This window comes from Lissotriton vulgaris, chromosome 8 (genome assembly GCF_964263255.1).
Source record: "Lissotriton vulgaris chromosome 8, aLisVul1.2, whole genome shotgun sequence".
NCBI lineage: Eukaryota > Metazoa > Chordata > Amphibia > Caudata > Salamandridae > Lissotriton > Lissotriton vulgaris.
Window position 1 is genome coordinate 1529545697 of NC_141696.1, and position 27814 is coordinate 1529573510.

Genomic DNA, 27814 nt, shown 5'->3' on the forward strand with positions numbered 1-27814 from the left:
GATCATTTTGTAGATCAGTTGATAAAAATGTTGATAGAGAAAAGAGTACTACAGCTGATTCCAAGACCTATTTTGTTAGAATCAAGGAACCTCTCAACTGTGCCGAAACCCGGGATTGAACCAGGGACCTTTAGATCTTCAGTCTAACGCTCTCCCAGCTTAGCTATTTTGGCCTGCTTATAGCTGTGGTCTTCATACTTTAATTTAAACCATTTAACAAAATAGATGCAGGACCTGGATTTTTAACCTCATATGGTGAGATATGTTTTAAGGAGTCCTGTATCATTCCGCAATTAACTGGTGCAATGGGTAAATAGCATTTTTGGGATCCAGGTTAGGTAGTTGTTTTTTTAACTCTGAATGGACTAGCACTATATTACCCAGATATATTTGGCATGAGTAGGTAAGCAATGTCATCTGACTACTGACATCTGTGTTCAAGGGGAAGTGGAAGGTAATGCAGACAAGAGTTTACTTTACAAAAAAGCATGAAATGGGAAATATTCATTGTCAAACCTGAAGGTAAGAGAGGTGGAAGCAAGTTTAGAAGGAGTACATAAAGCAAAGTCTATGTTAAATTGATTGTGCTGTAGATCAGTTGGAAAAAATTTGATGAATAGAGAAAAAGTACTACAGCTGATTCCAAGACCTATTTTGTTAGAAGCAAGGAACCTCTCAACTGTGCCGAAACCCGGGATTGAATCAGGGACCTTTAGATCTTCAGTCTAACGCTCTCCCAACTGAGCTATTTCGGCCTGCTTATAGCTGTGGTCTTCATACTTTAATTTAAACCATTTAACAAAATAGATGCAGGACCTGGATTTTTAACCTCATATGGTAGAGATATGTTTTAAGGAGTCCTGTATCATTCCCCAGTTAACTGGTGCAATGGGTAAATAGCATTTTTGGGATCCAGGTTAGGTAGTTGTTTTTTTAACTCGAAATGGACTAGCACTATATTACCTAGATATATTTGGCATGAGTAGGTAAGCAATGTCATCTGACTACTGACATCTGTGTTCAAGGGGAAGTGGAATGTGATGCAGACAAGAGTTTACTTTACAAAAAAGGACGAAATGGGAAACATTCATTGTCAAACCTGAAGGCAAGATAGGTGGAAGAAAGTTTAAAAGGAGAACAGAAAGCAAAGTCTATGTTGAATTGATCATTTTGTAGATCAGTTGATAAAAATGTTGATAGAGAAAAAAGTACTACAGCTGATTCCAAGACCTATTTTGTTAGAAGCAAGGAACCTCTCAACTGTGCCGAAACCCTGGATTGAACCAGGGACCTTTAGATCTTCAGTCTAACGCTCTCCCAACTGAGCTATTGCGGCCTGCTTATAGCTGTGGTCTTCATACTTTAATTTAAACCATTTAACAAAATAGATGCAGGACCTGGATTTTTAACCTCATATGGTAGAGATATGTTTTAAGGAGTCCTGTATCATTCCACAATTAACTGGTGCAATGGGAAAATAGCAGTTTTGGGATCCAGGTAAGGTAGTTGTTTTTTTAACTCTGAATGGACTAGCACTATATTACCCAGATATATTTGGCATGAGTAGGTAAGCAATGTCATCTGACTACTGACATCTGTATTCAAGGGGAGGTGGAAGGTAATGCAGACAAGAGTTTACTTTACAAAAAAGCATGAAATGGGAAATATTCAATGTCAAACCTGAAGGTAAGAGAGGTGGAAGCAAGTTTAGAAGGAGGACATAAAGCAAAGTCTATGTTAAATTGATTGTGTTGTCGATCAGTTGGAAAAAATTTGATGAATAGAGAAAAAGTACTACAGCTGACTCCAAGACCTATTTTGTTAGAAGCAAGGAACCTCTCAACTGTGCCGAAACCCGGGATTGAACCAGGGACCTTTAGATCTTCAGTCTAACGCTCTCCCAACTGAGCTATTTCGGCCTTCTGATAGCTGGGGTCTTCATACTTTAATTTGAACCATTTAACAAAATAGATGCAGGACCTGGATTTTTAACCTCATATGGTAGAGATATGTTTTAAGGAGTCCTGTATCATTCCCCAGTTAACTGGTGCAATGGGTAAATAGCATTTTTGGGATCCAGGTTAGGTAGTTGTTTTTTTAACTCTGAATGGACTAGCACTATATTACCCAGATATATTTGGCATGAGTAGGTAAGCAATGTCATCTGACTACTGACATCTGTGTTCAAGGGGAAGTGGAATGTGATGCAGACAAGAGTTTACTTTACAAAAAAGGACGAAATGGAAAACATTCATTGTCAAACCTGAAGGCAAGATAGGTGGAAGAAAGTTTAAAAGGAGGACAGAAAGCAAAGTCTATGTTGAATTGATCATTTTGTAGATCAGTTGATAAAAATGTTGATAGAGAAAAAAGTACTACAGCTGATTCCAAGACCTATTTTGTTAGAAGCAAGGAACCTCTCAACTGTGCCGAAACCCGGGATGGAACCAGGGACCTTTAGATCTTCAGTCTAACGCTCTCCCAACTGAGCTATTGCGGCCTGCTTATAGCTGTGGTCTTCATACTTTAATTTAAACTATTTACCAAAATAGATGCAGGACCTGGATTTTTAACCTCATATGGTAGAGATATGTTTTGAGGAGTCCTGTATCATTCCGCAATTAACTGGTGCAATGGGCAAATAGCAGTTTTGGGATCCAGGTTAGGTAGTTGTTTTTTTAACTCTGAATGGACTAGCACTATATTACCCAGATATATTTGGCATGAGTAGGTAAGCAATGTCATCTGACTACTGACATCTGTATTCAAGGGGAGGTGGAAGGTAATGCAGACAAGAGTTTACTTTACAAAAAAGCATGAAATGGGAAATATTCATTGTCAAACCTGAAGGTAAGAGAGGTGGAAGCAAGTTTAGAAGGAGGACATAAAGCAAAGTCTATGTTAAATTGATTGTGTTGTAGATCAGTTGGAAAAAATTTGATGAATAGAGAAAAAGTACTACAGCTGATTCCAAGACCTATTTTGTTAGAAGCTAGGAACCTCTCAACTGTGCCGAAACCCAGGATTGAACCAGGGACCTTTAGATCTTCAGTCTAACGCTCTCCCAACTGAGCTATTTCAGCCTGCATATAGCTGTGGTCTTCATACTTTAATTTAAACCATTTAACAAAATAGATGCAGGACCTGGATTTTTAACCTCATATGGTAGAGATATGTTTTAAGGAGTCCTGTATCATTCCGCAATTAACTGGTACAATGGGTAAATAGCATTTTTGGGATCCAGGTTAGGTAGTTGTTTTTTTAACTCTGAATAGACTAGCACTATATTACCCAGATATATTTGGCATGAGTAGGTAAGCAATGTCATCTGACTACTGACATCTGTGTTCAAGGGGAAGTGGAAGGTAATGCAGACAAGAGTTTACTTTACAAAAAAGCATGAAATGGGAAATATTCATTGTCAAACCTGAAGGTAAGAGAGGTGGAAGCAAGTTTAGAAGGAGGATATAAAGCAAAGTCTATGTTAAATTGATTGTGTTGTAGATCAGTTGGAAAAAATTTGATGAATAGAGAAAAAGTTCTACAGCTGATTCCAAGACCTATTTTGTTAGAAGCAAGGAACCTCTCAACTGTGCCGAAACCTGGGATTGAACCAGGGACCTTTAGATCTTCAGTCTAACGCTCTCCAAACTGAGCTATTTCAGCCTTCTCATAGCTGTGGTCTTCATACTTTAATTTGAACCATTTAACAAAATAGATGCAGGACCTGGATTTTTAACCTCATATGGTAGAGATATGTTTTAAGGAGTCCTGTACCATTCCCCAGTTAACTGGTGCAATGGGTAAATAGCATTTTTGGGATCCAGGTTAGGTAGTTGTTTTTTTAACTCTGAATGGAATAGCACTATATTACCTATATATATTTGGCATGAGTAGGTAAGCAATGTCATCTGACTACTGACATCTGTGTTCAAGGGGAAGTGGAATGTGATGCAGACAAGAGTTTACTTTACAAAAAAGGACGAAATGGGAAACATTCATTGTCAAACCTGAAGGCAAGATAGGTGGAAGAAAGTTTAAAAAGAGGACAGAAAGCAAAGTCTATGTTGAATTGATCATTTTGTAGATCAGTTGATAAAAATGTTGATAGGGAAAAAAGTACTACAGCTTATTCCAAGACCTATTTTGTTAGAAGCAAGGAACCTCTCAACTGTGCCAAAACCCGGGATTGAACCAGGGACCTTTAGATCTTCAGTCTAACGCTCTCCCAACTGAGCTATTGCGGCCTGCTTATAGCTGTGGTCTTCATACTTTAATTTAAACCATTTAACAAAATAGATGCAGGACCTGGATTTTTAACCTCATATGGTAGAGATATGTTTTAAGGAGTCCTGTATCATTCCGCAATTAACTGGTGCAATGGGCAAATAGCAGTTTTGGGATCCAGGTTAGGTAGTTGTTTTTTTAACTCTGAATGGACTAGCACTATATTACCCAGATATCTTTGGCATGAGTAGGTAAGCAATGTCATCTGACTACTGACATCTGTATTCAAGGGGAGGTGGAAGGTAATGCAGACAAGAGTTTACTTTACAAAAAAGCATGAAATGGGAAATATTCATTGTCAAACCTGAAGGTAAGAGAGGTGGAAGCAAGTTTAGAAGGAGGACATAAAGCAAAGTCTATGTTAAATTGATTGTGTTGTAGATCAGTTGGAAAAAATTTGATGAATAGAGAAAAAGTACTACAGCTGATTCCAAGACCTATTTTGTTAGAAGCAAGGAACCTCTCAACTGTGCCGAAACCCGGGATTGAACCAGGGACCTTTAGATCTTCAGTCTAACGCTCTCCCAACTGAGCTATTTCGGCCTGCTTATAGCTGTGGTCTTCATACTTTAATTTAAACCATTTAACAAAATAGATGCAGGACCTGGATTTTTAACCTCATATGGTAGAGATATGTTTTAAGGAGTCCTGTATCATTCCCCAGTTAACTGGTGCAATGGGTAAATAGCATTTTTGGGATCCAGGTTAGGTAGTTGTTTTTTTAACTCTGAATGGACTAGCACTATATTACCTAGATATATTTGGCATGAGTAGGTAAGCAATGCCATCTGACTACTGACATCTGTGTTCAAGGGGAAGTGGAATGTGATGCAGACAAGAGTTTACTTTACAAAAAAGGACGAAATGGGAAACATTCATTGTCAAACCTGAAGGCAAGATAGGTGGAAGAAAGTTTAAAAGGAGGACAGAAAGCAAAGTCTATGTTGAATTGATCATTTTGTAGATCAGTTTATAAAAAGGTTGATAGAGAAAAAAGCACTACAGCTGATTCCAAGACCTATTTTGTTAGAAGCAAGGAACCTCTCAACTGTGCCGAAACCCGGGATGGAACCAGGGACCTTTAAATCTAGAGTCTAACGCTGTCCCAACTGAGCTATAGCGGCCTGCTTATAGCTGTGGTCTTCATACTCTAATTTAAACCATTTAACAAAATAGATGCAGGACCTGGATTTTTAACCTCATATGGTAGAGATATGTTTTAAGGAGTCCTGTATCATTCCGCAATTAACTGGTGCAATGGGCAAATTGCAGTTTTGGGATCCAGGTTAGGTAGTTGTTTTTTTAACTCTGAATGGACTAGCACTATATTACCCAGATATATTTGGCATGAGTAGGTAAGCAATGTCATCTGACTACTGACATCTGTATTCAAGGGGAGGTGGAAGGTAATGCAGACAAGAGTTTACTTTACAAAAAAGCATGAAATGGGAAATATTCATTGTCAAACCTGAAGGTAAGAGAGGTGGAAGCAAGTTTAGAAGGAGGACATAAAGCAAAGTCTATGTTAAATTGATTGTGTTGTAGATCAGTTGGAAAAAATTTGATGAATAGAGAAAAAGTACTACAGCTGATTCCAAGACCTATTTTTTTAGAAGCAAGGAACCTCTCAACTATGCCGAAACCCGGGATTGAACCAGGGACCTTTAGATATTCAGTCTAACGCTCTCCCAACTGAGCTATTTCGGCCTGCTTATAGCTGTGGTCTTCATACTTTAATTTAAACCATTTAACAAAATAGATGCAGGACCTGGATTTTTAACCTCATATGGTAGAGATATGTTTTAAGGAGTCCTGTATCATTCCGCAATTAACTGGTACAATGGGTAAATAGCATTTTTTGGATCCAGGTTAGGTAGTTGTTTTTTTAACTCTGAATGGACTAGCACTATATTACCCAGATATATTTGGCATGAGTAGGTAAGCAATGTCATCTGACTACTGACATCTGTGTTCAAGGGGAAGTGGAAGGTAATGCAGACAAGAGTTTACTTTACAAAAAAGCATGAAATGGGAAATATTCATTGTCAAACCTGAAGGTAAGAGAGGTGGAAGCAAGTTTAGAAGGAGGACATAAAGCAAAGTCTATGTTAAATTGATTGTGTTGTAGATCAGTTGGAAAACATTTGATGAATAGAGAAAAAGTACTACAGCTGATTCCAAGACCTATTTTGTTAGAAGCAAGGAACCTTTTAACTGTGCCGAAACCTGGGATTGAACCAGGGACCTTTAGATCTTCAGTCTAACGCTCTCCCAACTGAGCTATTTCGGCCTGCTTACAGCTGTGGTCTTCATACTTTAATTTAAACTATTTAACAAAATAGATGCAGGACCTGGATTTTTAACCTCATATGGTAGAGATATGTTTTAAGGAGTCTTGTATCATTCCGCAATTAACTGGTGCAATGGGTAAATAGCATTTTTTGGATCCAGGTTAGGTAGTTGTTTTTTTAACTCTGAATGGACTAGCACTATATTACCCAGATATATTTGGCATGAGTAGTCAAGCAATGTCATCTGACTACTGACATCTGTGTTCAAGGGGAAGTGGAAGGTAATGCAGACAAGAGTTTACTTTACAAAAAAGCATGAAATGGGAAATATTCATTGTCAAACCTGAAGTTAAGAGAGGTGGAAGCAAGTTTAGAAGGAGGACATAAAGCAAAGTCTATGTTAAATTGATTGTGTTGTAGATCAGTTGGAAAAAATTTGATAAATAGAGAAAAAGTACTACAGCTGATTCCAAGACCTATTTTGTTAGAAGCAAGGAACCTCTCAACTGTGCCGAAACCCGGGATTGAACCAGGGACCTTTAGATCTTCAGTCTAACGCTCTCCCAACTGAGCTATTTCAGCATTCTGATAGCTGGGGTCTTCATACTTTAATTTGAACCATTTAACAAAATAGATGCAGGACCTGGATTTTTAACCTCATATGGTAGAAATATGTTTTAAGGAGTCCTGTATCATTCCCCAGTTAACTGGTGCAATGGGTAAATAGCATTTTTGGGATCCAGGTTAGGTAGTTGTTTTTTTAACTCTGAATGGACTAGCACTATATTACCTAGATATATTTGGCATGAGTAGGTAAGCAATGTCATCTGACTACTGACATCTGTGTTCAAGGGGAAGTGGAATGTGATGCAGACAAGAGTTTACTTTACAAAAAAGGACGAAGTGGGAAACATTCATTGTCAAACCTGAAGGCAAGATAGGTGGAAGAAAGTTTAAAAGGAGGACAGAAAGCAAAGTCTATGTTGAATTGATTGTGTTGTAGATCAGTTGGAAAAAATTTGATGAATAGAGAAAAAGTACTACAGCTGATTCCAAGACCTATTTTGTTAGAAGCAAGGAACCTCTCAACTGTGCCGAAACCCGGGATGGAACCAGGGACCTTTAGATCTTCAGTCTAACGGTCTCCCAACTGAGCTATTGCAGCCTGCTTATAGATGTGGTCTTCATACTTTAATTTAAACCATTTAACAAAATAGATGCAGGACCTGGATTTTTAACCTCATATGGTAGAGATATGTTTTAGGGAGTCCTGTATCATTCCGCAATTAACTGGTGCAATGGGAAAATAGCAGTTTTGGGATCCAGGTTAGGTAGTTGTTTTTTTAACTCTGAATGGACTAGCACTATATTACCCAGATATATTTGGCATGAGTAGGTAAGCAATGTCATCTGACTACTGACATCTGTATTCAAGGGGAGGTGGAAGGTAATGCAGACAAGAGTTTACTTTACAAAAAAGCATGAAATGGGAAATATTCATTGTCAAACCTGAAGGTAAGAGAGGTGGAAGCAAGTTTAGAAGGAGGACATAAAGCAAAGTCTATGTTAAATTGATTGTGTTGTAGATCAGTTGGAAAAAAATTGATGAATAGAGAAAAAGTACTACAGCTGACTCCAAGACCTATTTTGTTAGAAGCAAGGAACCTCTCAACTGTGCCCAAACCCGGGATTGAACCAGGGACCTTTAGATCTTCAGTCTAACGCTCTCCCAACTGAGCTATTTCGGCCTTCTGATAGCTGGGGACTTCATACTTTAATTTGAACCATTTAACAAAATAGATGCAGGACCTGGATTTTTAACCTCATATGGTAGAGATATGTTTTAAGGAGTCCTGTATCATTCCCCAGTTAACTGGTGCAATGGGTAAATAGCATTTTTGGGATCCAGGTTAGGTAGTTGTTTTTTTAACTCTGAATGGACTAGCACTATATTACCCAGATATATTTGGCATGAGTAGGTAAGCAATGTCATCTGACTACTGACATCTGTGTTCAAGGGGAAGTGGAATGTGATGCAGACAAGAGTTTACTTTACAAAAAAGGACGAAATGGAAAACATTCATAGTCAAACCTGAAGGCAAGGTAGGTGGAAGAAAGTTTAAAAGGAGGACAGAAAGCAAAGTCTATGTTGAATTGATCATTTTGTAGATCAGTTGATAAAAATGTTGATAGAGAAAAAAGTACTACAGCTGATTCCAAGACCTATTTTGTTAGAAGCAAGGAACCTCTCAACTGTGCCGAAACCCGGGATTGAACCAGGGACCTTTAGATCTTCAGTCTAACGCTCTCCCAACTTAGCTATTTCGGCCTGCTTACAGGTGTGGTCTTCATACTTTAATTTAAACCATTTAACAAAATAGATGCAGGACCTGGATTTTTAACCTCATATGGTGAGATATGTTTTAAGGAGTCCTGTATCATTCCGCAATTAACTGGTGCAGTGGGTAAATAGCATTTTTGGGATCCAGGTTAGGTAGTTGTTTTTTTAACTCTGAATGGACTAGCACTATATTACCCAGATATATTTGGCATGAGTAGGTAAGCAATGTCATCTGACTACTGACATCTGTGTTCAAGGGGAAGTGGAAGGTAATGCAGACAAGAGTTTACTTTACAAAAAAGCATGAAATGGGAAATATTCATTGTCAAACCTGAAGGTAAGAGAGGTGGAAGCAAGTTTAGAAGGAGTACATAAAGCAAAGTCTATGTTAAATTGATTGTGTTGTAGATCAGTTGGAAAAAATTTGATGAATAGAGAAAAAGTACTACAGCTGATTCCAAGACCTATTTTGTTAGAAGCAAGGAACCTCTCAACTGTGCCGAAACCCGGGATTGAACCAGGGACCTTTAGATCTTCAGTCTAACGCTCTCCAAACTGAGCTATTGCGGCCTGCTTATAGCTGTGGTCTTCATACTTTAATTTAAACCATTTAACAAAATAGATGCAGGACCTGGATTTTTAACCTCATATGTTAGAGATATGTTTTAAGGAGTCCTGTATCATTCCGCAATTAACTGGTGCAATGGGCAAATAGCAGTTTTGGGATCCAGGTTAGGTAGTTGTTTTTTTAACTCTGAATGGACTAGCACTATATTACCCAGATATATTTGGCATGAGTAGGTAAGCAATGTCATCTGACTACTGACATCTGTATTCAAGGGGAGGTGGAATGTAATGCAGACAAGAGTTTACTTTACAAAAAAGCATGAAATGGGAAATATTCATTGTCAAACCTGAAGGTAAGAGAGGTGGAAGCAAGTTTAGAAGGAGGATATAAAGCAAAGTCTATGTTAAATTGATTGTGTTGTAGATCAGTTGGAAAAAATTTGATGAATAGAGAAAAAGTTCTACAGCTGATTCCAAGACCTATTTTGTTAGAAGCAAGGAACCTCTCAACTGTGCCGAAACCCGGGATTGAACCAGGGACCTTTAGATCTTCAGTCTAACGCTCTCCAAACTGAGCTATTTCAGCCTTCTCATAGCTGTGGTCTTCATACTTTAATTTGAACCATTTAACAAAATAGATGCAGGACCTGGATTTTTAACCTCATATGGTAGAGATATGTTTTAAGGAGTCCTGTACCATTCCCCAGTTAACTGGTGCAATGGGTAAATAGCATTTTTGGGATCCAGGTTAGGTAGTTGTTTTTTTAACTCTGAATGGACTAGCACTATATTACCTAGATATATTTGGCATGAGTAGGTAAGCAATGTCATCTGACTACTGACATCTGTGTTCAAGGGGAAGTGGAATGTGATGCAGACAAGAGTTTACTTTACAAAAAAGGACGAAATGGGAAACATTCATTGTCAAACCTGAAGGCAAGATAGGTGGAAGAAAGTTTAAAAAGAGGACAAAAAGCAAAGTCTATGTTGAATTGATCATTTTGTAGATCAGTTGATAAAAATGTTGATAGAGAAAAAAGTACTACAGCTTATTCCAAGACCTATTTTGTTAGAAGCAAGGAACCTCTCAACTGTGCCAAAACCCGGGATTGAACCAGGGACCTTTAGATCTTCAGTCTAACGCTCTCCCAACTGAGCTATTGCGGCCTGCTTATAGCTGTGGTCTTCATACTTTAATTTAAACCATTTAACAAAATAGATGCAGGACCTGGATTTTTAACCTCATATGGTAGAGATATGTTTTAAGGAGTCCTGTATCATTCCGCAATTAACTGGTGCAATGGGCAAATAGCAGTTTTGGGATCCAGGTTAGGTAGTTGTTTTTTTAACTCTGAATGGACTAGCACTATATTACCCAGATATATTTGGCATGAGTAGGTAAGCAATGTCATCTGACTACTGACATCTGTATTCAAGGGGAGGTGGAAGGTAATGCAGACAAGAGTTTACTTTACAAAAAAGCATGAAATGGGAAATATTCATTGTCAAACCTGAAGGTAAGAGAGGTGGAAGCAAGTTTAGAAGGAGGACATAAAGCAAAGTCTATGTTAAATTGATTGTGTTGTAGATCAGTTGGAAAAAATTTGATGAATAGAGAAAAAGTACTACAGCTGATTCCAAGACCTATTTTGTTAGAAGCAAGGAACCTCTCAACTGTGCCGAAACCCGGGATTGAACCAGGGACCTTTAGATCTTCAGTCTAACGCTCTCCCAACTGAGCTATTTCGGCCTGCTTATAGCTGTGGTCTTCATACTTTAATTTAAACCATTTAACAAAATAGATGCAGGACCTGGATTTTTAACCTCATATGGTAGAGATATGTTTTAAGGAGTCCTGTATCATTCCCCAGTTAACTCGTACAATGGGTAAATAGCATTTTTGGGATCCAGGTTAGGTAGTTGTTTTTTTAACTCTGAATGGACTAGCACTATATTACCTAGATATATTTGGCATGAGTAGGTAAGCAATGCCATCTGACTACTGACATCTGTGTTCAAGGGGAAGTGGAATGTGATGCAGACAAGAGTTTACTTTACAAAAAAGGACGAAATGGGAAACATTCATTGTCAAACCTGAAGGCAAGATAGGTAGAAGAAAGTTTAAAAGGAGGACAGAAAGCAAAGTCTATGTTGAATTGATCATTTTGTAGATCAGTTGATAAAAATGTTGAGAGAGAAAAAAGCACTACAGCTGATTCCAAGACCTATTTTGTTAGAAGCAAGTAACCTCTCAACTGTGCCGAAACCCGGGATGGAAACAGGGACCTTTAGATCTAGAGTCTAACGCTGTCCCAATTGAGCTATAGCGGCCTGCTTATAGCTGTGGTCTTCATACTCTAATTTAAACCATTTAACAAAATAGATGCAGGACCTGGATTTTTAACCTCATATGGTAGAGATATGTTTTAAGGAGTCCTGTATCATTCCGCAATTAACTGGTGCAATGGGCAAATTGCAGTTTTGGGATCCAGGTTAGGTAGTTGTTTTTTTAACTCTGAATGGACTAGCACTATATTACCCAGATATATTTGGCATGAGTAGGTAAGCAATGTCATCTGACTACTGACATCTGTATTCAAGGGGAGGTGGAAGGTAATGCAGACAAGAGTTTACTTTACAAAAAAGCATGAAATGGGAAATATTCATTGTCAAACCTGAAGGTAAGAGAGGGGGAAGCAAGTTTAGAAGGAGGACATAAAGCAAAGTCTATGTTAAATTGATTGTGTTGTAGATCAGTTGGAAAAAATTTGATGAATAGAGAAAAAGTACTACAGCTGATTCCAAGACCTATTTTTTTAGAAGCAAGGAACCTCTCAACTGTGCCGAAACCCGGGATTGAACCAGGGACCTTTAGATCTTCAGTCTAACGCTCTCCCAACTGAGCTATTTCGGCCTGCTTATAGCTGTGGTCTTCATACTTTAATTTAAACCATTTAACAAAATAGATGCAGGACCTGGATTTTTAACCTCATATGGTAGAGATATGTTTTAAGGAGTCCTGTATCATTCCGCAATTAACTGGTACAATGGGTAAATAGCATTTTTTGGATCCAGGTTAGGTAGTTGTTTTTTTAACTCTGAATGGACTAGCACTATATTACCCAGATATATTTGGCATGAGTAGTCAAGCAATGTCATCTGACTACTGACATCTGTGTTCAAGGGGAAGTGGAAGGTAATGCAGACAAGAGTTTACTTTATAAAAAAGCATGAAATGGGAAATATTCATTGTCAAACCTGAAGTTAAGAGAGGTGGAAGCAAGTTTAGAAGGAGGACATAAAGCAAAGTCTATGTTAAATTGATTGTGTTGTAGATCAGTTGGAAAAAATTTGATAAATAGAGAAAAAGTACTACAGCTGATTCCAAGACCTATTTTGTTAGAAGCAAGGAACCTCTCAACTGTGCCGAAACCCGGGATTGAACCAAGGACCTTTAGATCTTCAGTCTAACGCTCTCCCAACTGAGCTATTTCAGCATTCTGATAGCTGGTGTCTTCATACTTTAATTTGAACCATTTAACAAAATAGATGCAGGACCTGGATTTTTAACCTCATATGGTAGAAATATGTTTTAAGGAGTCCTGTATCATTCCCCAGTTAACTGGTGCAATGGGTAAATAGCATTTTTGGGATCCAGGTTAGGTAGTTGTTTTTTTAACTCTGAATGGACTAGCACTATATTACCTAGATATATTTGGCATGAGTAGGTAAGCAATGTCATCTGACTACTGACATCTGTCTTCAAGGGGAAGTGGAATGTGATGCAGACAAGAGTTTACTTTACAAAAAAGGACGAAGTGGGAAACATTCATTGTCAAACCTGAAGGCAAGATAGGTGGAAGAAAGTTTAAAAGGAGGACAGAAAGCAAAGTCTATGTTGAATTGATTGTGTTGTAGATCAGTTGGAAAAAATTTGATGAATAGAGAAAAAGTACTACAGCTGATTCCAAGACCTATTTTGTTAGAAGCAAGGAACCTCTCAACTGTGCCGAAACCCGGGATGGAACCAGGGACCTTTAGATCTTCAGTCTAACGCTCTCCCAACTGAGCTATTGCGGCCTGCTTATAGATGTGGTCTTCATACTTTAATTTAAACCATTTAATAAAATAGATGCAGGACCTGGATTTTTAACCTCATATGGTAGAGATATGTTTTAAGGAGTCCTGTATCATTCCGCAATTAACTGGTGCAATGGGCAAATAGCAGTTTTGGGAACCAGGTTAGGTAGTTGTTTTTTTAACTCTGAATGGACTAGCACTATATTACCCAGATATATTTGGCATGAGTAGGTACGCAATGTCATCTGACTACTGACATCTGTATTCAAGGGGAGGTGGAAGGTAATGCAGACAAGAGTTTACTTTACAAAAAAGCATGAAATGGGAAATATTCATTGTCAAACCTGAAGGTAAGAGAGGTGGAAGCAAGTTTAGAAGGAGGACATAAAGCAAAGTCTATGTTAAATTGATTGTGTTGTAGATCAGTTGGAAACATTTTTATGAATAGAGAAAAAGTACTACAGCTGATTCCAAGACCTATTTTGTTAGAAGCAAGGAACCTCTCAACTGTGCCGAAACCCGGGATTAAACCAGGGACCTTTAGATCTTCAGTCTAACGCTCTCCCAACTGAGCTATTTCGGCCTGCTTATAGCTGTGCTCTTCATACTTTAATTTAAACCATTTAACAAAATAGATGCAGGACCTGTATTTTTAACCTCATATGGTAGAGATATGTTTTAAGGAGTCCTGTATCATTCCACAATTAACTGGTACAATGGGTAAATAGCATTTTTTGGATCCAGGTTAGGTAGTTGTTTTTTTAACTCTGAATGGACTAGCACTATATTATCCAGATATATTTGGCATGAGTAGGTAAGCAATGTCATCTGACTACTGACATCTGTGTTCAAGGGGAAGTGGAAGGTAATGCAGACAAGAGTTTACTTTACAAAAAAGCATGAAATGGGAAATATTCATTGTCAAACCTGAAGGTAAGAGAGGTGGAAGCAAGTTTAGAAGGAGGACATAAAGCAAAGTCTATGTTAAATTGATTGTGTTGTAGATCAGTTGGAAAAAATTTGATGAATAGAGAAAAGGTACTACAGCTGATTCCAAGACCTATTTTGTTAGAAGCAAGGAACGTCTCAACTGTGCCGAAACCCGGGATTGAACCAGGGACCTTTAGATCTTCAGTCTAACGCTCTCCCAACTGAGCTATTTCGGCCTTCAGATAGCTGGGGTCTTCATACTTTAATTTGAACCATTTAACAAAATAGATGCAGGACCTGGATTTTTAACCTCATATGGTAGAGATATGTTTTAAGGAGTCCTGTATCATTCCCCAGTTAACTGGTGCAATGGGTAAATAGCATTTTTGGGATCCAGGTTAGGTAGTTGTTTTTTTAACTCTGAATGGACTAGCACTATATTACCCAGATATATTTGGCATGAGTAGGTAAGCAATGTCATCTGACTACTGACATCTGTGTTCAAGGGGAAGTGGAATGTGATGCAGACAAGAGTTTACTTTACAAAAAAGGACGAAATGGAAAACATTCATAGTCAAACCGGAAGGCAAGATAGGTGGAAGAAAGTTTAAAAGGAGGACAGAAAGCAAAGTCTATGTTGAATTGATCATTTTGTAGATCAGTTGATAAAAATGTTAATAGAGAAAAAGTACTACAGCTGATTCCAAGACCTATTTTGTTAGAAGAAAGGAACCTCTCAACTGTGCCGAAACCCGGGATTAACCCAGGGACCTTTAGATCTTCAGTCTAACGCTCTCCCAACTGAGCTATTTCGGCCTTCTGATAGCTGGGGTCTTCATACTTTAATTTGAACCATTTAACAAAATAGGTGCAGGACCTGGATTTTTAACCTCATATGGTGAGATATGTTTTAAGGAGTCCTGTATCATTCCGCAATTAACTGGTGCAATGGGTAAATAGCATTTTTGGGATCCAGGTTAGGTAGTTGTTTTTTTTAACTCTGAATGGACTAGCACTATATTACCCAGATATATTTGGCATGAGTAGGTAAGCAATGTCATCTGACTACTGACATCTGTGTTCAAGGGGAAGTGGAAGGTAATGCAGACAAGAGTTTACTTTACAAAAAAGCATGAAATGGGAAATATTCATTGTCAAACCGGAAGGTAAGAGAGGTGGAAGCAAGTTTAGAAGGAGGATATAAAGCAAAGTCTATGTTAAATTGATTGTGTTGTAGATCAGTTGGAAAAAATTTGATGAATAGAGAAAAAGTACTACAGCTGATTCCAAGACCTATTTTGTTAGAAGCAAGGAACCTCTCAACTGTGCCGAAACCCGGGATTGAACCAGGGACCTTTAGATCTTCAGTCTAACGCTCTCCCAACTGAGCTATTTCGGCCTTCTGATAGCTGCGGTCTTCATACTTTAATTTGAACCATTTAACAAAATAGATGCAGGACCTGGATTTTTAACCTCATATGGTAGAGATATGTTTTAAGGAGTCCTGTATCATTCCCCAGTTAACTGGTGCAATGGGTAAATAGCATTTTTGGGATCCAGGTTAGGTAGTTGTTTTTTTAACTCTGAATGGACTAGCACTATATTTCCTAGATATATTTGGCATGAGTAGGTAAGCAATGTCATCTGACTACTGACATCTGTGTTCAAGGGGAAGTGGAATGTGATGCAGACAAGAGTTTACTTTACAAAAAAGGACGAAATGGGAAACATTCATTGTCAAACCTGAAGGCAAGATAGGTGGAAGAAAGTTTAAAAAGAGGACAGAAAGCAAAGTCTATGTTGAATTGATCATTTTGTAGATCAGTTGATAAAAATGTTGATAGAGAAAAAAGTACTACAGCTTATTCCAAGACCTATTTTGTTAGAAGCAAGGAACCTCTCAACTGTGCCGAAACCCGGGATTGAACCAGGGAACTTTAGATCTTCAGTCTAACGCTCTCCCAGCTTAGCTATTTTGGCCTGCTTATAGCTGTGGTCTTCATACTTTAATTTAAACCATTTAACAAAATAGATGCAGGACCTGGATTTTTAACCTCATATGGTAGAGATATGTTTTAAGGAGTCCTGTATCATTCCGCAATTAACTGGTGCAATGGGCAAATAGCAGTTTTGGGATCCAGGTTAGGTAGTTGTTTTTTTAACTCTGAATGGACTAGCACTATATTACCCAGATATATTTGGCATGAGTAGGTACGCAATGTCATCTGACTACTGACATCTGTATTCAAGGGGAGGTGGAAGGTAATGCAGACAAGAGTTTACTTTACAAAAAAGCATGAAATGGGAAATATTCATTGTCAAACCTGAAGGTAAGAGAGGTGGAAGCAAGTTTAGAAGGAGGACATAAAGCAAAGTCTATGTTAAATTGATTGTGTTGTAGATCAGTTGGAAAATTTTTTATGAATAGAGAAAAAGTACTACAGCTGATTCCAAGACCTATTTTGTTAGAAGCAAGGAACCTCTCAACTGTGCCGAAACCCGGGATTAAACCAGGGACCTTTAGATCTTCAGTCTAACGCTCTCCCAACTGAGCTATTTCGGCCTGCTTATAGCTGTGCTCTTCATACTTTAATTTAAACCATTTAACAAAATAGATGCAGGACCTGTATTTTTAACCTCATATGGTAGAGATATGTTTTAAGGAGTCCTGTATCATTCCACAATTAACTGGTACAATGGGTAAATAGCATTTTTTGGATCCAGGTTAGGTAGTTGTTTTTTTAACTCTGAATGGACTAGCACTATATTATCCAGATATATTTGGCATGAGTAGGTAAGCAATGTCATCTGACTACTGACATCTGTGTTCAAGGGGAAGTGGAAGGTAATGCAGACAAGAGTTTACTTTACAAAAAAGCATGAAATGGGAAATATTCATTGTCAAACCTGAAGGTAAGAGAGGTGGAAGCAAGTTTAGAAGGAGGACATAAAGCAAAGTCTATGTTAAATTGATTGTGTTGTAGATCAGTTGGAAAAAATTTGATGAATAGAGAAAAGGTACTACAGCTGATTCCAAGACCTATTTTGTTAGAAGCAAGGAACGTCTCAACTGTGCCGAAACCCGGGATTGAACCAGGGACCTTTAGATCTTCAGTCTAACGCTCTCCCAACTGAGCTATTTCGGCCTTCAGATAGCTCGGGTCTTCATACTTTAATTTGAACCATTTAACAAAATAGATGCAGGACCTGGATTTTTAACCTCATATGGTAGAGATATGTTTTAAGGAGTCCTGTATCATTCCCCAGTTAACTGGTGCAATGGGTAAATAGCATTTTTGGGATCCAGGTTAGGTAGTTGTTTTTTTAACTCTGAATGGACTAGCACTATATTACCCAGATATATTTTGCATGAGTAGGTAAGCAATGTCATCTGACTACTGACATCTGTGTTCAAGGGGAAGTGGAATGTGATGCAGACAAGAGTTTACTTTACAAAAAAGGACGAAATGGAAAACATTCATAGTCAAACCGGAAGGCAAGATAGGTGGAAGAAAGTTTAAAAGGAGGACAGAAAGCAAAGTCTATGTTGAATTGATCATTTTGTAGATCAGTTGATAAAAATGTTAATAGAGAAAAAGTACTACAGCTGATTCCAAGACCTATTTTGTTAGAAGCAAGGAACCTCTCAACTGTGCCGAAACCCGGGATTAACCCAGGGACCTTTAGATCTTCAGTCTAACGCTCTCCCAACTGAGCTATTTCGGCCTTCTGATAGCTGGGGTCTTCATACTTTAATTTGAACCATTTAACAAAATAGGTGCAGGACCTGGATTTTTAACCTCATATGGTGAGATATGTTTTAAGGAGTCCTGTATCATTCCGCAATTAACTGGTGCAATGGGTAAATAGCATTTTTGGGATCCAGATTAGGTAGTTGTTTTTTTTAACTCTGAATGGACTAGCACTATATTACCCAGATATATTTGGCATGAGTAGGTAAGCAATGTCATCTGACTACTGACATCTGTGTTCAAGGGGAAGTGGAAGGTAATGCAGACAAGAGTTTACTTTACAAAAAAGCATGAAATGGGAAATATTCATTGTCAAACCTGAAGGTAAGAGAGGTGGAAGCAAGTTTAGAAGGAGGATATAAAGCAAAGTCTATGTTAAATTGATTGTGTTGTAGATCAGTTGGAAAAAATTTGATGAATAGAGAAAAAGTACTACAGCTGATTCCAAGACCTATTTTGTTAGAAGCAAGGAACCTCTCAACTGTGCCGAAACCCGGGATTGAACCAGGGACCTTTAGATCTTCAGTCTAACGCTCTCCCAACTGAGCTATTTCGGCCTTCTGATAGCTGTGGTCTTCATACTTTAATTTGAACCATTTAACAAAATAGATGCAGGACCTGGATTTTTAACCTCATATGGTAGAGATATGTTTTAAGGAGTCCTGTATCATTCCCCAGTTAACTGGTGCAATGGGTAAATAGCATTTTTGGGATCCAGGTTAGGTAGTTGTTTTTTTAACTCTGAATGGACTAGCACTATATTACCTAGATATATTTGGCATGAGTAGGTAAGCAATGTCATCTGACTACTGACATCTGTGTTCAAGGGGAAGTGGAATGTGATGCAGACAAGAGTTTACTTTACAAAAAAGGACGAAATGGGAAACATTCATTGTCAAACCTGAAGGCAAGATAGGTGGAAGAAAGTTTAAAAAGAGGACAGAAAGCAAAGTCTATGTTGAATTGATCATTTTGTAGATCAGTTGATAAAAATGTTGATAGAGAAAAAAATACTACAGCTTATTCCAAGACCTATTTTGTTAGAAGCAAGGAACCTCTCAACTGTGCCGAAACCCGGGATTGAACCAGGGAACTTTAGATCTTCAGTCTAACGCTCTCCCAGCTTAGCTATTTTGGCCTGCTTATAGCTGTGGTCTTCATACTTTAATTTAATCCATTTAACAAAGTAGATGCAGGACCTGGATTTTTAACCTCATATGGTAGAGATATGTTTTAAGGAGTCCTGTATCATTCCGCAATTAACTGGTGCAATGGGCAAATAGCAGTTTTGGGATCCAGGTTAGGTAGTTGTTTTTTTAACTCTGAATGGACTAGCACTATATTACCCAGATATATTTGGCATGAGTAGGTAAGCAATGTCATCTGACTACTGACATCTGTGTTCAAGGGGAAGTGGAAGGTAATGCAGACAAGAGTTTACTTTACAAAAAAGCATGAAATGGGAAATATTCATTGTCAAACCTGAAGGTAAGAGAGGTGGAAGCAAGTTTAGAAGGAGGACATAAAGCAAAGTCTATGTTAAATTGATTGTGTTGTAGATCAGTTGGAAAAAATTTGATGAATAGAGAAAAAGAACTACAGCTGATCCCAAGACCTATTTTGTTAGAAGCAAGGAACCTCTCAACTGTGCCGAAACCCGGGATTGAGCCAGGGACCTTTAGATCTTCAGTCTAACACTCGCCCAACTGAGCTATTTCGGCCTGCTTATAGCTGTGGTCTTCATACTTTAATTTAAACCATTTAACAAAATAGATGCAGGACCTGGATTTTTAACCTCATATGGTGAGATATGTTTTAAGGAGTCCTGTACCATTCCCCAGTTAACTGGCGCAATGGGTAAATAGCATTTTTGGGATCCAGGTTAGGTAGTTGTTTTTTTAACTCTGAATGGACTAGCACTATATTACCCAGATATATTTGGCATGAGTAGGTAAGCAATGTCATCTGACTACTGACATCTGTGTTCAAGGGGAAGTGGAAAGTGATGCAGACAAGAGTTTACTTTACAAAAAAGGACGAAATGGAAAACATTCATAGTCAAACCTGAAGGCAAGATAGGTGGAAGAAAGTTTAAAAGGAGGACAGAAAGCAAAGTCCATGTTGAATTGATCATTTTGTAGATCAGTTGATAAAAATGTTGATAGAGAAAAAAGTACTACAGCTGATTCCAAGACCTATTTTGTTAGAAGCAAGGAACCTCTCAACTGTGCCGAAACCCGGGATTGAACCAGGGACCTTTAGATCTTCAGTCTAACGCTCTCCCAACTGAGCTATTTCGGCCTTCTGATAGCTGGGGTCTTCATACTTTAATTTGAACCATTTAACAAAATAGATGCAGGACCTGGATTTTTAACCTCATATGGTAGAGATATGTTTTAAGGAGTCCTGTACCATTCCCCAGTTAACTGGCGCAATGGGTAAATAGCATTTTTGGGATCCAGGTTAGGTAGTTGTTTTTTTAACTCTGAATGGACTAGCACTATATTACCCAGATATATTTGGCATGAGTAGGTAAGCAATGTCATCTGACTACTGACATCTGTGTTCAAGGGGAAGTGGAAAGTGATGCAGACAAGAGTTTACTTTACAAAAAAGGACGAAATGGAAAACATTCATAGTCAAACCTGAAGGCAAGATAGGTGGAAGAAAGTTTAAAAGGAGGACAGAAAGCAAAGTCTATGTTGAATTGATCATTTTGTAGATCAGTTGATACAAATGTTGATAGAGAAAAAAGTACTACAGCTGATTCCAAGACCTATTTTGTTAGAAGCAAGGAACCTCTCAACTGTGCCGAAACCCGGGATTGAACCAGGGACCTTTAGATCTTCAGTCTAACGCTCTCCCAACTTAGCTATTTCGGCCTGCTTATAGCTGTGGTCTTCATACTTTAATTTAAACCATTTAACAAAATAGATGTAGGACCTGGATTTTTAACCTCATATGGTGAGATATGTTTTAAGGAATCCTGTATCATTCCGCAAATAACTGGTGCAATGGGTAAATAGCATTTTTGGGATCCAGATATATTTGGCATGAGTAGGTAAGCAATGTCATCTGACTACTGACATCTGTATTCAAGGGGAGGTGGAAGGTAATGCAGACAAGAGTTTACTTTACAAAAAAGCATGAAATGGGAAATATTAATTGTCAAACCTGAAGGTAAGAGAGGTGGAAGCAAGTTTAGAAGGAGGACATAAAGCAAAGTCTATGTTAAATTGATTGTGTTGTAGATCAGTTGGAAAAAATTTGATGAATAGAGAAAAAGAACTACAGCTGATCCCAAGACCTGTTTTGTTAGAAGCAAGGAACCTCTCAACTGTGCCTAAACCCGGGTTTGAACCAGGCACCTTTAGATCTTCAGTCTAACGCTCGGCCAACTGAGCTATTTCGGCCTGCTTAGAGCTGTGGTCTTCATACTTTAATTTAAACCATTTAACAAAATAGATGCAGGACCTGGATTTTTAACCTCATATGGTAGGTTATGTTTTAAGGAGTCCTGTATCATTCCCCATTTAACTGGTGCAATGGGTAAATAGCATTTTTGGGATCCAGGTTAGGTAGTTGTTTTTTTAACTCTGAATGGACTAGCACTATATTACCCAGATATATTTGGCATGAGTAGGTAAGCAATGTCATCTGACTACTGACATCTGTGTTCAAGGGGAAGTGGAATGTGATGCAGACAAGAGTTTACTTTACAAAAAAGGACGAAATGGAAAACATTCATAGTCAAACCTGAAGGCAAGATAGGTGGAAGAAAGTTTAAAAGGAGGACAGAAAGCAAAGTCTATGTTAATTGATCATTTTGTAGATCAGTTGATAAAAATGTTGATCGAGAAAAAAGTACTAAAGCTGATTCCAAGACCTATTTTGTTAGAAGCAAGGAACCTCTCAACTGTGCCGAAACCCGGGATTGAACCAGGGACCTTTAGATCTTCAGTCTAACGCTCTCCCAACTGAGCTATTTCGGCCTTCTGATAGCTGAGGTCTTCATACTTTAATTTGAACCATTTAACAAAATAGATGCAGAACCTGGATTTTTACCTCATATGGTAGAGATATGTTTTAAGGAGTCCTGTATCATTCCCCAGTTAACTGGTGCAATGGGTAAATAGCATTTTTGGGATCCAGGATAGGTACTTGTTTTTTTAACTCTGAATGGACTAGCACTATATTACCCAGATATATTTGGCATGAGTAGGTAAGCAATGTCATCTGACTACTGACATCTGTGTTCAAGGGGAAGTGGAATGTGATGCAGACAAGAGTTTACTTTACAAAAAAGGACGAAATGGAAAACATTCATAGTCAAACCTGAAGGCAAGATAGGTGGAAGAAAGTTTAAAAGGAGGACAGAAAGCAAAGTCTATGTTGAATTGATCATTTTGTAGATCAGTTGATAAAAATGTTGATAGAGAAAAAAGTACTACAGCTGATTCCAAGACCTATTTTGTTAGAAGCAAGGAACCTCTCAACTGTGCCGAAACCCGGGATTGAACCAGGGACCTTTAGATCTTCAGTCTAACGCTCTCCCAACTTAGCTATTTCAGCCTGCTTATAGCTGTGGTCTTCATACTTTAATTTAAACCATTTAACAAAATAGATGCAGGACCTGGATTTTTAACCTCATATGGTGAGATATGTTTTAAGGAGTCCTGTATCATTCCGCAATTAACTGGTGCAATGGGTAAATAGCATTTTTGGGATCCAGATATATTTGGCATGAGTAGGTAAGCAATGTCATCTGACTACTGACATCTGTATTCAAGGGGAGGTGGAAGGTAATGCAGACAAGAGTTTACTTTACAAAAAAGCATGAAATGGGAAATATTCATTGTAAAACCTGAAGGTAAGAGAGGTGGAAGCAAGTTTAGAAGGAGGACATAAAGCAAAGTCTATGTTAAATTGATTGTGTTGTAGATCAGTTGGAAAAAATTTGATGAATAGAGAAAAAGTACTACAGCTGATTCCAAGACCTATTTTGTTAGAAGCAAGGAACCTCTCAACTGTGCCTAAATCCGGGATTGAACCAGGGACCTTTAGATCTTCAGTCTAACGCTCTCCCAACTGAGCTATTTCGGCCTGCTTATAGCTGTGGTCTTCATACTTTAGTTTAAACCATTTAACAAAATAGATGCAGGACCTGGATTTTTAACCTCATATGGTAGAGATATGTTTTAAGGAGACCTGTATCATTCCGCAATTAACTGGTGCAATGGGTAAATAGCATTTTTTGGATCCAGGTTAGGTAGTTGTTTTTTTAACTCTGAATGGACTAGCACTATATTACCCAGATATATTTGGCATGAGTAGGTAAGCAATGTCATCTGACTACTGACATCTGTGTTCAAGGGGAAGTGGAAGGTAATGCAGACAAGAGTTTACTTTACAAAAAAGCATGAAATGGGAAATATTCATTGTCAAACCTGAAGGTAAGAGAGGTGGAAGCAAGTTTAGAAGGAGTACATAAAGCAAAGTCTATGTTAAATTGATTGTGTTGTAGATCAGTTGGAAAAAATTTGCTGAATAGAGAAAAAGAACTACAGCTGATTCCAAGACCTATTTTGTTAGAAGCAAGGAACCTCTCAACTGTGCCAAAACCCAGGATTGAACCAGGGACCTTTAGATCTTCAGTCTAACGCTCGGCCAACTGATCTATTTCGGCCTTCTGATAGCTGGGGTCTTCATACTTTAATTTGAACCATTTAACAAAATAGATGCAGGACCTGGATTTTTAACCTCATATGGTAGAGATATGTTTTAAGGAGTCCTGTATCATTCCCCAGTTAACTGGTGCAATGGGTAAATAGCATTTTTGGGATCCAGGTTAGGTAGTTGTTTTTTTAACTCTGAATGGACTAGCACTATATTACCCAGATATATTTGGCATGAGTAGGTAAGCAATGTCATCTGACTACTGACATCTGTGTTCAAGGGGAAGTGGAATGTGATGCAGACAAGAGTTTACTTTACAAAAAAGGACAAAATGGAAAACATTCATAGTCAAACCTGAAGGCAAGATAGGTGGAAGAAAGTTTAAAAGGAGGACAGAAAGCAAAGTCTATGTTGAATTGATCATTTTGTAGATCAGTTGATAAAAATGTTGATAGAGAAAAGAGTACTACAGCTGATTCCAAGACCTATTTTGTTAGAAGCAAGGAACCTCTCAACTGTGCCGAAACCCGGGATTGAACCAGGGACCTTTAGATCTTCAGTCTAACGCTCTCCCAGCTTAGCTATTTTGGACTGCTTATAGCTGTTGTCTTCATACTTTAATTTAAACCATTTAACAAAATAGATGCAGGACCTGGATTTTTAACCTCATATGGTGAGATATGTTTTAAGGAGTCCTGTATCATTCCGCAATTAACTGGTGCAATGGGTAAATAGCATTTTTGGGATCCAGGTTAGGTAGTTGTTTTTTTAACTCTGAATGGACTAGCACTATATTACCCAGATATATTTGGCATGAGTAGGTAAGCAATGTCATCTGACTACTGACATCTGTGTTCAAGGGGAAGTGGAAGGTAATGCAGACAAGAGTTTACTTTACAAAAAAGGACGAAACGGGAAACATTCATTGTCACACCTGAAGGCAAGATAGGTGGAAGAAAGTTTAAGAAGAGGACAGAAAGCAAAGTCTATGTTGAATTGATTGTGTTGTAGATCAGTTGGAAAAAATTTGCTGAATAGAGAAAAAAGTACTACAGCTTATTCCAAGACCTATTTTGTTAGAAGCAAGGAACCTCTCAACTGTGCCGAAACCCGGGATTGAACCAGGGACCTTTAGATCTTCAGTCTAACGCTCTCCCAACTGAGCTATTGCGGCCTGCTTATAGCTGTGGTCTTCATACTTTAATTTAAACCATTTAACAAAATAGATGCAGGACCTGGATTTTTGACCTCATATGGTAGAGATATGTTTTAAGGAGTCCTGTATCATTCCGCAATTAACTGGTGCAATGGGCAAATAGCAGTTTTGGGATCCAGGTTAGGTAGTTGTTTTTTTTAACTCTGAATGGACTAGCACTATATTACCCAGATATATTTGGCATGAGTAGGTAAGCAATGTCATCTGACTACTGACATCTGTATTCAAGGGGAGGTGGAAGGTAATGCAGACAAGAGTTTACTTTACAAAAAAGCATGAAATGGGAAATATTCATTGTCAAACCTGAAGGTAAGAGAGGTGGAAGCAAGTTTAGAAGGAGGATATAAAGCAAAGTCGATGTTAAATTGATTGTGTTGTAGATCAGTTGGAAAAAATTTGATGAATAGAGAAAAAGTACTACAGCTGATTCCAAGACCTATTTTGCTAGAAGCAAGGAACCTCTCAACTGTGCCGAAACCCGGGATTGAACAAGGGACCTTTAGATCTTCAGTCTAACGCTCTCCCAACTGAGCTATTTCGGTCTTCTGATAGCTGGGGTCTTCATACTTTAATTTGAACCATTTAACAAAATAGATGCAGGACCTGGATTTTTAACCTCATATGGTAGAGATATGTTTTAAGGAATCCTGTATCATTCCCCAGTTAACCGGTGCAATGGGTAAATAGCATTTTTGGGATCCAGGTTAGGTAGTTGTTTTTTTAACTCTGAATGGACTAGCACTATATTACCTAGATATATTTGGCATGAGTAGGTAAGCAATGTCATCTGACTACTGACATCTGTGTTCAAGGGGAAGTGGAATGTGATGCAGACAAGAGTTTACCTTACAAAAAAGGACGAAATGGGAAACATTCATTGTCAAACCTGAAGGCAAGATAGGTGGAAGAAAGTTTAAAAGGAGGACAGAAAGCAAAGTCTATGTTGAATTGATCATTTTGTAGATCAGTTGATAAAAATGTTGATAGAGAAAAAAGTACTACAGCTGATTCCAAGACCTATTTTGTTAGAAGCAAGGAACCTCTCAACTGTGCCGAAACCCGGGATTGAACCAGGGACCTTTAGATCTTCAGTCTAACGCTCTCCCAACTGAGCTATTGCGGCCTGCTTATAGCTGTGGTCTTCATACTTTAATTTAAACCATTTAACAAAATAGATGCAGGACCTGGATTTTTAACCTCATATGGTAGAGATATGTTTTAAGGAGTCCTGTATCATTCCGCAATTAACTGGTGCAATGGGCAAATAGCAGTTTTGGGATCCAGGTTAGGTAGTTGTTTTTTTAACTCTGAATGGACTAGCACTATATTACCCAGATATATTTGGCATGAGTAGGTAAGCAATGTCATCTGACTACTGACATCTGTGTTCAAGGGGAAGTGGAAGGTAATGCAGACAAGAGTTTACTTTACAAAAAAGCATGAAATGGGAAATATTCATTGTCAAACCTGAAGGTAAGAGAGGTGGAAGCAAGTTTAGAAGGAGGACATAAAGCAAAGTCTATGTTAAATTGATTGTGTTGTAGATCAGTTGGAAAAAATTTGATGAATAGAGAAAAAGAACTACAGCTGATCCCAAGACCTATTTTGTTAGAAGCAAGGAACCTCTCAACTGTGCCGAAACCCAGGATTGAGCCAGGGACCTTTAGATCTTCAGTCTAACGCTCGCCCAAGTGAGCTATTTCGGCCTGCTTACAGCTGTGGTCTTCATACTTTAATTTAAACTATTTAACAAAATAGATGCAGGACCTGGATTTTTAACCTCATATGGTAGAGATATGTTTTAAGGAGTCCTGTATCATTCCCCAGTTAACTGGTGCAATGGGTAAATAGCATTTTTGGGATCCAGGTTAGGTAGTTGTTTTTTTAACTCTGAATGGACTAGCACTATATTACCCAGATATATTTGGCATGAGTAGGTAAGCAATGTCATCTGACTACTGACATCTGTGTTCAAGGGGAAGTGGAATGTGATGCAGACAAGAGTTTACTTTACAAAAAAGGACGAAATGGAAAACATTCATAGTCAAACCTGAAGGCAAGATGGGTGGAAGAAAGTTTAAAAGGAGGACAGAAAGCAAAGTCTATGTTGAATTGATCATTTTGTAGATCAGTTGATAAAAATGTTGATAGAGAAAAAAGTACTACAGCTGATTCCAAGACCTATTTTGTTAGAAGCAAGGAACCTCTCAACTGTGCCAAAACCCGGGATTGAACCAGGGACCTTTAGATCTTCAGTCTAACGCTCTCCCAACTGAGCTATTTCGGCCTTCTGATAGCTGGGGTCTTCATACTTTAATTTGAACCATTTAACAAAATAGATGCAGGACCTGGATTTTTAACCTCATATGGTAGAGATATGTTTTAAGGAGTCCTGTACCATTCCCCAGTTAACTGGTGCAATGGGTAAATAGCATTTTTGGGATCCAGGTTAGGTAGTTGTTTTTTTAACTCTGAATGGACTAGCACTATATTACCCAGATATATTTGGCATGAGTAGGTAAGCAATGTCATCTGACTACTGACATCTGTGTTCAAGGGGAAGTGGAATGTGATGCAGACAAGAGTTTACTTTACAAAAAAGGACGAAATGGAAAACATTCATAGTCAAACCTGAAGGCAAGATAGGTGGAAGAAAGTTTAAAAGGAGGACAGA

General features: G+C 38.2%; 12 non-coding genes across 12 annotated transcripts; all 12 read right to left on the minus strand.

Moving 5' to 3' along the window:
- Positions 1-1846: 1846 nt before the first annotated feature.
- TRNAF-GAA (transfer RNA phenylalanine (anticodon GAA)) lies at positions 1847-1919 on the minus strand. Its single transcript has one exon. It is a non-coding gene; the product is annotated as a tRNA-Phe (tRNA).
- A 2838-nt stretch (positions 1920-4757) lies between these two features.
- On the minus strand, positions 4758-4830 carry TRNAF-GAA (transfer RNA phenylalanine (anticodon GAA)). Its single transcript has one exon. It is a non-coding gene; the product is annotated as a tRNA-Phe (tRNA).
- Positions 4831-6504: 1674 nt separating this feature from the next.
- TRNAF-GAA (transfer RNA phenylalanine (anticodon GAA)) lies at positions 6505-6577 on the minus strand. Its single transcript has one exon. It is a non-coding gene; the product is annotated as a tRNA-Phe (tRNA).
- A 4586-nt stretch (positions 6578-11163) lies between these two features.
- Positions 11164-11236, minus strand: TRNAF-GAA (transfer RNA phenylalanine (anticodon GAA)). The gene has a single exon. It is a non-coding gene; the product is annotated as a tRNA-Phe (tRNA).
- Positions 11237-12327: 1091 nt separating this feature from the next.
- TRNAF-GAA (transfer RNA phenylalanine (anticodon GAA)) lies at positions 12328-12400 on the minus strand. The gene has a single exon. It is a non-coding gene; the product is annotated as a tRNA-Phe (tRNA).
- Positions 12401-14659: 2259 nt separating this feature from the next.
- TRNAF-GAA (transfer RNA phenylalanine (anticodon GAA)) lies at positions 14660-14732 on the minus strand. The gene has a single exon. It is a non-coding gene; the product is annotated as a tRNA-Phe (tRNA).
- Positions 14733-15822: 1090 nt separating this feature from the next.
- On the minus strand, positions 15823-15895 carry TRNAF-GAA (transfer RNA phenylalanine (anticodon GAA)). The gene has a single exon. It is a non-coding gene; the product is annotated as a tRNA-Phe (tRNA).
- Positions 15896-17569: 1674 nt separating this feature from the next.
- Positions 17570-17642, minus strand: TRNAF-GAA (transfer RNA phenylalanine (anticodon GAA)). Its single transcript has one exon. It is a non-coding gene; the product is annotated as a tRNA-Phe (tRNA).
- A 1090-nt stretch (positions 17643-18732) lies between these two features.
- Positions 18733-18805, minus strand: TRNAF-GAA (transfer RNA phenylalanine (anticodon GAA)). Its single transcript has one exon. It is a non-coding gene; the product is annotated as a tRNA-Phe (tRNA).
- A 1671-nt stretch (positions 18806-20476) lies between these two features.
- On the minus strand, positions 20477-20549 carry TRNAF-GAA (transfer RNA phenylalanine (anticodon GAA)). Its single transcript has one exon. It is a non-coding gene; the product is annotated as a tRNA-Phe (tRNA).
- A 1618-nt stretch (positions 20550-22167) lies between these two features.
- TRNAF-GAA (transfer RNA phenylalanine (anticodon GAA)) lies at positions 22168-22240 on the minus strand. Its single transcript has one exon. It is a non-coding gene; the product is annotated as a tRNA-Phe (tRNA).
- Positions 22241-27354: 5114 nt separating this feature from the next.
- On the minus strand, positions 27355-27427 carry TRNAF-GAA (transfer RNA phenylalanine (anticodon GAA)). The gene has a single exon. It is a non-coding gene; the product is annotated as a tRNA-Phe (tRNA).
- Positions 27428-27814: the final 387 nt, after the last annotated feature.